Here is a 9,691-nt window from a genome sequence, read left to right as displayed (position 1 = left end):
TTTCTTTTATTTACTCAACAAATGCATGCTTATCTAATCTCTACTTTCTGCCAGACTTAATTAAAAAGTTAATTTTGGTTTTTGATCAAATCAGTGAGAATATGGGTATTGTAAACACACACACACACACACACACACACATCAAGGGTTGCCTGGGTGGCTCAGTCCTTAAGCCTCTGCCTTCAGCTCAGGTCATGAGCCCAGAGTCCTGGGATTGAGCCCCACATCATGCCCCACGTAGGGCTCTTTGCTCAGCTGGAAACCTGCTTCTCCCTCTCCCACTCCTCCTGCTTGTGTTCACTAACTCGCTGTGTCTCTCTCTATCACATAATAAATAAAATCTTAAAAAAAAAAACACACACACATCAAATGTATGTCAGAGTACTCCCACTCATCCATTCAGCAAGCTATTACACCCCTACTAATGTCCTGGTATAGAGCTTAGCACTAGGAATGAAAAGAAGACCCAGATCCTGCCTAGAAACAGTGGCACCTAAATAAATGTAACTGCTCATTTATGCCCTACTGTGTCTGGGTAGAACGGCGGATACATACATTCTACTACAAGAAACCTCACTTAGAACATTTATTAGTTTTCCCATCCTATTTACTCTCCCTTTCCTGTCCCTCCTCTCCCTTCCCCTCCCCCTTCCCCTCTCCCCTCTTTTCCTCCTTCCCCCTTACCCTCCCTCTCCCTCCCCACCCTTCTTTCCTGACCCCTCCATCTCCTCGCTCCCCTTCCCCTCCCCTCTCATGGGGCCAAGCTCCATGCAGCCACCACCCTTTGGGGAAAATGGATTCCTGGCTGCACACTAGGTAGCTTCATTTTTTCAGATAAAGCACCAGGAAGACTTTCAGGCTGATATCCATCTCTTTCATAGTTTAACTTCATAGGATAACATACTAAAAGACCATCTCTCTGGGTATAAATGTAATATAATCACTTTAGAGAGCAATTTGGTAATATCTCCTAAAGTGTATGATATGTGTAAAATCTCTCTCTGTCAAATAAATAAAATCTTTAAAAAAAATGTAGAAGAAATGTTGGTAGCATCCCCAGACATGTGACTATGAAAAATCCCACCCACATTTTTTTTTTAAGCTTTTATTTATTTATATGACAGAGAGAGAGAGAGAGAACACAAGTAGGCAGAGAGGCAGGCAGAGAGAGAAGGAGGAAGCAGGCTCCTTGCTGAGCAGAGAGCCTGATGCGGGCCTTGATCCCAGGACCCTGAGATCAGGACCTGAGCTGAAGGCAGAGGCTTAACCCCCTGAGCCACCCAGACACTCTCACCCACATTTCTAAACACTAGGAGGTGATTACTGCTCTTCCCTGTGCCCCTCCACCCATTTTGAGAACAATCTAGGATAATGCTATTATTCTATTTTGAACATTCAGAATTATTCTATTTGGAATTAATTATTAGGCCGCCAGGTAGAGATGTCAAGTAGACAATTGGTAAATGCATTTGGAACATAAGGGAAAAGTCAGGGTTGGAGATACAAATTGTGGAGTTATTAGCAAATAGAAGGCATTTAAAGTCACAGCATTGGATGAGCTCTCTTAGATAATAGACAGTGAAGACAAGAGGGCCCAAGACTGAAACTCTAGCAATCCAATTTTTTGGATATTGGATAAAGGAAGAGAAGCCCGTACAGGAGCTAGACTAAGCACAGGCTGAGATATTTTAGAAAAATATGGTGCCATAAATGCTAAAAGGGGAGATTGTTAAAAGGAAGGAGTAATTAACTGAGCAAATTCTGCTGAGAAAGACTGTAGCCTAACCGCCTTTGTCATTATGGCCTAAACTATTACTTATCCTCCAATATTGGATCTCCCTTTACTATATAATAATAAAATCACCCCTGATTTTTAACCAAGTCCATGGCCAATCAGAAATAAAAGCTACAGGGACACCTGGGTGGCTCAATAGATATGGTCCAACTCTTGATTTGGGCTCAGGTCTTATCTCAGTGTCCTGGCCTCAAGCCCCACCTTGGGCTGCGCACTCCCTGCTGTGTGCTGATTCTCTCCCTCTGCCCCTTCACCACCCACTGCCCCAGCTTGTTGCCGCTAGACCAAGCGCTCTCTCTCCCTTTCTGACTGGCTGGCTCAGTCAGTAGAGCATGCAACTCTTGATCCCTGGGTGGTAAGTTTGAGACCCATGTTGGGTGTAGAGATTAAATAAAAATCTTTTAAAAAAAGGAAAAGTACGGGGCGCCTGGGTGGCTCAGTGGGTTAAAGCTTCTGCCTTCAGCTCAGGTCATGATCCCAGGGTCCTGGGATGGAGCCCGCACCCGCACCGGACTCTCTGCTCAGCAGGGAGTCTGCTTCTGCCAGCCTCTCTGCCTACTTGTGATTTCTCTCACTCTGTCAAATAAATAAATAAAATCTTTAAAAAAAAAAAAAGTAATGATCATAGGTGAGGTAGTAACGATCATAGATGAGGTTTGCCTGTTCTAGAAGGCAACATAACTGGAATCATGCATGTATACAGTATATGTGGTGTATGAATATATCACAATTTATCCATTCTTCTCTTGATGGGCATTTGGCTATAATGAATAAAGCTGCTCAGATGCTCTTGTGCATGTCTTTGGGTAGATGTTAGGTGTAGAGCTATGAGTGAAAAACCTGAGTCACAGGGCAGGTGTGTGTTTAGCTTTGATATACACTGCCAAATGGCTTTCCAAAGTGGTCATATCATTTTCACATGAACCAACAATGTATCTGCTGAACATTCCGGGAAGTACACTGTCATTATTTTTAATTTCAGCCATTCTAACAATGGTGTGATGGTATCTCATTGTGCCTTAAATTTGCATTTCCTTGGTGATTTACAATGTTAAGCACCTTTTTATGTGCTACTTTCCATTCGAACATCGTCCTTTGTGAAATGTCTATCAACATTTTTTGTTCATTTTTAAAGTTATATTATGTCTTTTTTTTTTAAGATTTTATTTATTTATTTGACAGAGAGAGATCACAAGTTGGCAGAGAGGCAGGCAGAGAGAGAGGAAGGGAAGCAGGCCCTCTGCTGAGCAGAGCCCGATGCGGGCCTTGATCCCAGGACCCTGAGATCATGACCTGAGCCGAAGGCAGCGGCTTAACCCACTGAGCCACCCAGGCGCCCAATGTTAGGTCTTTTTTAAAAAAGTGGATGTTTAACAGTTTGTTTATATAATCCAGATACAAGTCCTGTGTCAGATATATGTACTGTGAATATCTTTCGTGGGGCCACGGCTTGCTTTTTCACTCTCCTGTTAGTGTTTCTGGATGATTACTACATTTTATATTGTGTTTATGAAATCATTGCCAACCCAAAGTCCCAAAATACTCTGCCCTGATTTCTTTTAGAATCATTTTCTTCTTCTGACATTTAATTCTGTGATTCACCTCAAATTAATTTTGGGATACAGTATAAGGTAGATGACAGGGGTTTCTCACTCTGTCAAATAAATAAATAAAATCTTTTTTTTTTTAATTTGTTTTGGGTTGGGTTTTTTTTTTTCTTATATGGATAGAAAATCAAGTGTTTAACACCATTTGTTGAAGATTGTGACCATGGCTAACTCTAGAAAGGTTATCCAAATATGGAAAGAAATGTCTTAAAAGAGAAGAAGTGAAATTAGCCACTTTAAAAATTCAGGTAGTACACTCACATTCATAGCAGCATCATTCATAATAGATAAAATAAGTTATATTGTCTATTGCTAGTCAATCTATTGACTGATTAATGGAAAAGCAAAATGTGGTATAAAAGGTGGTACAGTGGGATTAAATTCAATCCTTACAGTGGAATTCAACACATACAATGGAATTCAGCCTTTAAAAGGAAAGAAATTATACAGTATGGAAATGCATGGGTGAAACCTGAGGCCATTATCCTCAGACAAATAAGCTGGTCATAAAAACACAAATATTATAGGATTCCACTTATATGAGGTACTTAGAGTAGTCAAAATCAGAAAGACAGGAAGTGTAATGGTGGTTGCCATGGGCTGGAAGAGAGAAGAATGGAGAGCTACTGTTTAATGGATATAGATTTTCAGTTTTACAAAATGAAAGAATCTGGGGGATCTTTTCACAACACACAAACTGAAATCATACTTTGAGGCCAGTGCCTCCTACTGGGAGGACTGCTCTAATCCACTCACTGGGGAGCATAACAGCAATTAGCAGAAAAATCCCAAGGGACCTAGCTAGTTCTGGGAGTTCTAGCCTATTCTTTAAAACCAGAAATGAAGAAATAAATTAACTCGAAAGAACCATGGGGAATTGTAGGAGAATCAAGGGACCCAAACGAAAGAAATCAAATGGAGTATTGTATTGTAAAGGTGTTACTAATAAACCATTTGTAGGATTTGGAAACAATTCTAAAGAAGAGAGTTCAGAGAGTTGCAAGTGTTTTGTTTTCTGCTTTACATTTTGGTTTGTTTGCTTTCATTTTTACCACAGAAATGTTCTTTTTTTTTTTCTTTTAAAGATTTTATTTATTTGACAGAGAGAGAGAGCACAGCAGAGGTAGTGGCAGGCAGAGGCAGAGGGAGAAGCAGACTCCCGCTGAGCAGAGCTGGACTAGACTCAAGGCTCCAGGACCCTGGAGTCATGACCCTGGAGCTGAAAGCAGATGCTTAACCGACTGAGCCACCCAGGTGCCCCATACCACAGAAATTTTCAAGCACACTCCAGAATTAGAAAAATAGTATAATAACTCCCCAAATACCCATCATTCAGTTTCTGCATTTATAACCATATGATCAATTTTGCTATATCTTTAGGCCACCCACTTCTCCAAAACCCTCACTATTTGTGGAGCAAATACCAGACATCATTATTTTATCCATTGAGTCTTACATCTGTATCTTTAAGAATGAGGACTTAAAAATAACCACCTTGGGGCCACTGGGTGACTCAGTGGTTAAGAGTCTGCCTTGAGCTCAGGTCACAATCATAGGGTCCTGGGATTGAGCCTTGCATCAGGCTGCCTGCTCCTGCTCAGCAGTAAGCCTACTTCTCTGTCTCCCACTCCCTCTGCTTGTGTTCCCTCTCTCACTGTGTCTCTCTCTATGTCAAATAAGTAAATAAAATCTTAAAAAAAAAAAAAATATATATATATATATATATATATATATATATAACCATTTTTACCATTAGCATGCTCAAAAATTTAACAAAAATTATTTAATATCATCAATATGCAGTCTGTATCCAAATTTCTTCGATTGTCTCATAAATATATTTTCAGTTCCTTTATTCAAATCAGGCTCCAAATGCTATTCACATATTGCATCGCTGATATGCCTCTTAGATTTCTTTTAATCTATTTTTCTGAGGCTCACCTGGGTGGCTCAGTTCATTGGGTGTTTGCCTTCAGCTCAGGTCATGATCCTGGAGTCCTGGGATTAAGCCCCAAGAGTGGCTCTCTGGTCAGTGGGGAGTCTGCTTCTCCCTTTCCCTCTGCCCCTCTCCCTGCTCATGCTCCCTCACTCTCTCTCTCAAATAAATAAATAAAATATTAATTAATTAATTAATTAATTAATTAAATGTTCCTCTCTTCCCTGTATTTCCTATAAACCAAATATTAGATCTAGAGGCTTGATAAGAATCTGGCTAAAAACTTTGGAAGGAACACTCTAGAGGTGATGCTGTGCTCTTATTCATCACATTAGAAGGCATATAAGTTCTGTTAGTCTCCTTTTTGGAATATTAAAATCAATCACCCAGCTCAAGTATTGTCAGCCTGCTCCATCATCATTAAGTTCCCCATCAGCTTCTCACCTAATGATTTCAGCAGCTGTTGATGATCATTGACCAGACCAATTATTTCATTAAGATGGCAAAATGGTGATTAGTCTATCATTCCTTCTTCATTTATTAGCTGGAATTCCTCTAGTAAAAAAAATTTACCACATTTATGTTTGGGTTTCCTTGATGAGGAGCTCAAACAGGAAAGGCAGGATATATGCTTGATTTTTCTTCTCTTTACCAGTTTCCAGAGTAATGAGTTGGTTTTTCAATTTTTTTTTGATATTTTTATTTATTTATTTGACAGAGATAGAGAAAGCACAAGCAGAAGGAACAGTAGGCAGAGGAAGAGGGAGAAGCAGGCTACCTGGACTTGATCCCAGGGCCCTGCGATCATGACCTGAGCTGAAGACAGATGCTTAACCGATTGAGCCACCCAGGAGCCCAGTTTCTTAACATTCTTTAAGAGTAACCATTTACTCTGCCTACAAATTTTGAGATTAGGTTCCCCAAAGCAAATCCAACAGTGCTAAGGATACCCCTAATTAGCATCCTCTAAGATGGTAACTGGCCCCTGGGCCTGCTGAACTGATCCGTGTGTACAAGGCCTTGGGTAAAATGAGGACAGAGAAGTGTCTATTGAATCTGGCAACATGAAAGTTATAGGTGGCCCAATACTAGTAGTTTTAGTGATGTGATGGGAATGGAAGCTCCAGAGTGGGTTCTAACAATGAGAGGAGTTGAAGAACTGAAAAAAGAGAAGGAATGACAACTTGTAGAGCTTTTGCTGTGAAGAGGAACAAAGAAATGGGCTGCTCCTGAAGGAGATCTAGGGTCAAGTAAGGACTTTTTATAGCAATGGAATTTTTTAAAGATGATATTTTACCTTTGAGGATGGTATATTCCATAATAAGAAAGGGAGAAATTGATGATCCGTGAGTGGGAACAATTCCAAGAATGATGTCCTTGAGAAAGAGAAGATAGGATCCAGAACATGAGGGACCAGCCTTTGATAGAGCAATAGCACTTGTATTGTAACAAGCAGGAAGATAGAAAATAGTGCTTAAGATACTGAAAGAGTTGGTGGTCAGATTCCCTATTTAGTTGTTATATTTTATTCAGTAAAGTATGTGATAGATCATTATCTGATAGTTTGGGAGAGTTGGAATTTGTTTCTTTTTTTTTTTTTTTTTTAAGATTTTATTTATTTATTTATTTATTTGGCATGCCCATGTGAGCAGGGGGAGGCGGTAGAGGGAGAGGGAGAGAGAGAATCTCAAGCAGACTCTGAAATGAACAGAAAGCCCAATCTCATGACCCTGAGATCAGAACCTGAGCCAAAATCAAGAGTTGGCCACTTAACTAACTGAGCCACCCAGGTGCTCCAGGGATGGTTGGAACTTCTAGGGATAAAAAGGAAAATATAGAACAGTTGACAGAGAGAGTGAAATATTGACCATACTAGGAAAATGTTATGCAGTTATTGAGCAGGTGTTGAACGCTTACTTCAACTTTGTGATCATAAATTGAAGCCACAGCAGCTCTAGTGTTCAGCTACTGTGCTGCAGGCCTAGTGAAGGTGTAGAATTATACTCAGCAGGGAGGTAAGCATAAAAGAAGTAGAGTTGGGGGTGCCTGCATAGCTCAACTGGTCAAGCATCTGACTCTTGATTTCAGCTCAGGTCATGATCTTGGGGTCATGAGATCGAGCCCCATGTGAGCTCCACTCAGCATTTAGTCTGATTGGGATTCTCTCTCTCTCTCTCTGCCCTCCAACCCCCCCACTTCTCTAGGGTAAGTAAATAAGATCTTTAAAAGAAAATCCACTTCTTTTTAATCTAAGTTTTTTTTTTTAAATGAAGGACCTAGGTATCAAAGATAGATAAGTGAGAGAGTAAGACAAGAGAGAGATAATAAACAGTTAAAAAAAAAAAAAGGTAGTGGTGTCATTGGATTGGAGAACCCAGGGTGTATGATGGATAAAAATGGTAAGAGTAAGGATGAAGAGGAAGACATTGATCAGACGTCAAATCTTCAGTGAAGGGGTGGGCATGACTGGGAGATCATTCAACTGTAGAACAAGGAGCCAGGGCTTTTGAAGAAAGTAGAAAGAATATGTTGAGTGACAATGGGTGGCAAAAGAAAAAACAAGTATCTCTCATTCTGGCTTGGAAGTCTACAGAATGTGAGAGGAATACTTATTTCACTTGAAAAGGCTGTAGGGAGCCAGTGAACTCAAGAGATAGAAAGATCACACAGAGTGAGGTGAAGGAGTCAGAGGGAATGTTGATGAAGGAGGTTAAGGGTTTAGGGGAACATGTTTGTCACACATCTGGAAGGCGAGGGTTCTAGAAGGCACATGGAAAGGGTTTTGGAGAGCCAGGAAGGGTGGGGGATTTGGTTGGATTTAGAACTGGGCTGAACAGCATGGGAGGAGGTGACTGGGGAGGCTTGAGCTTCTAGTGATGGAGGAAAAGAGGGAGGTGATGCATAATGGGTTTCCAACAAGTCAAGTCAGTCATTTGCAGGTCTTAGTTCAGACACTGTTTCTTGGGGGAAGTAGTCCCTCTTCTCTGCTGCCATAGTACCCCACACTTCCCCAAATAAGCACTTCTTATTTTTGCGTATGAATATGACTCAAAATCTTTCTTCTGGCCTTTGTATCTTATCAGAACCAACACATAAGTGTTTCTGACGTCTCTTGAAGGACATTACATCAGATCTAGGACCAACATACCAGAGTTCATTCAGTATAAACCCCTGAGCTTTCATAGCTCAGTAATGCTTGTTCCTACTGCAGAGGGCACACTAACTCTCCACTCTCTTATCCCTGGAAGGCCAAGACTCTGGCCAGAGGCTCTGGACCTCTTTCCCATGATACTCCTCATACCACATCAAAACCAAGATGACTGGGGCACGTGGGTGGCTCAGTGGGTTAAGCCTCTGCCTTCGCATCAGGTCATGATCTCAGGGTCCTGGGATAGAGCCCCGCATCAGGCTCTCTGCTCGGCAGGGAGCCTGCTTCCCCCTCTTTCTGCCTGACTCTCTGCCTACTTGTGATCTCTCTCTCTCTCAAATAAATAAATTAAAAAAAAAAAAAAAACAAAAAAAAAAACAAGATGAATGAGAAGCCACTGCAGACACCACAGAGAGGTTAAGTACTGTGGACTTCCCAACCCCAAAGAAATACTTGAGCTGGGGTAGAAGTGTATGGTAGTATGGTAGATTTACACAGAAGATCTAGTTTAAATAGATTAAATAATTTCATACTGGATAGTCTTTTACTATATTTCAAAATTCTATAAAAAATATAAGTACTTTGAAATGACAGATTTCCATACTATTACATAAAGTTGAGTAAATGTCCTGTGGTTCATTATAGGTCTTAAACCCCATAGCTTTAGTATTGCTTTATTTTGTATTGCTTAAAACAAAAATTAACATATAATATATTTTTTGTTTCAGGGATACAGGTCTGTGATTCATCAGTCTTACACAATTCATAGCACTCACCATAGCACATACACTCCCCAATGTCCATCTACCAGCCACCCTATTCCTCCCCACCATCCCCCCCTCAGTTTGTTTCCTGAGATTACTAATCCCTTATGGTTTGTCACCCTCTCTGGTTTCATCTTGTTCCATTTTTCCCTCCCTTCCCCTATGATCCTCTGTCTTGTTTCTCAAATTCCTCATTGATATTGCTTTGATGGGAATGGTTTTTATACTTTTTGTCTCCCTTACTAGAAAGACACCTCTTTGAAGACTGCAGCATAAACTTCTAGCTGCTCTAAAAATAATACTTACTGTGCACAAACTGTCGTCTTTTATTAAATATGTTCACTGTAAACACAGAGCTAGAAAACTCAACCATGGGATTTGGTCTGGTTTGGGGAATGGAGAGAATAAAGACTTGACTTGAATTCAAGTTTATATTACTTT

The sequence above is a fragment of the Mustela nigripes genome, chromosome 3, assembly GCF_022355385.1.
Source record: "Mustela nigripes isolate SB6536 chromosome 3, MUSNIG.SB6536, whole genome shotgun sequence".
NCBI classification, from domain to species: domain Eukaryota; kingdom Metazoa; phylum Chordata; class Mammalia; order Carnivora; family Mustelidae; genus Mustela; species Mustela nigripes.
Note: the sequence above shows the minus strand (reverse complement) of the source record.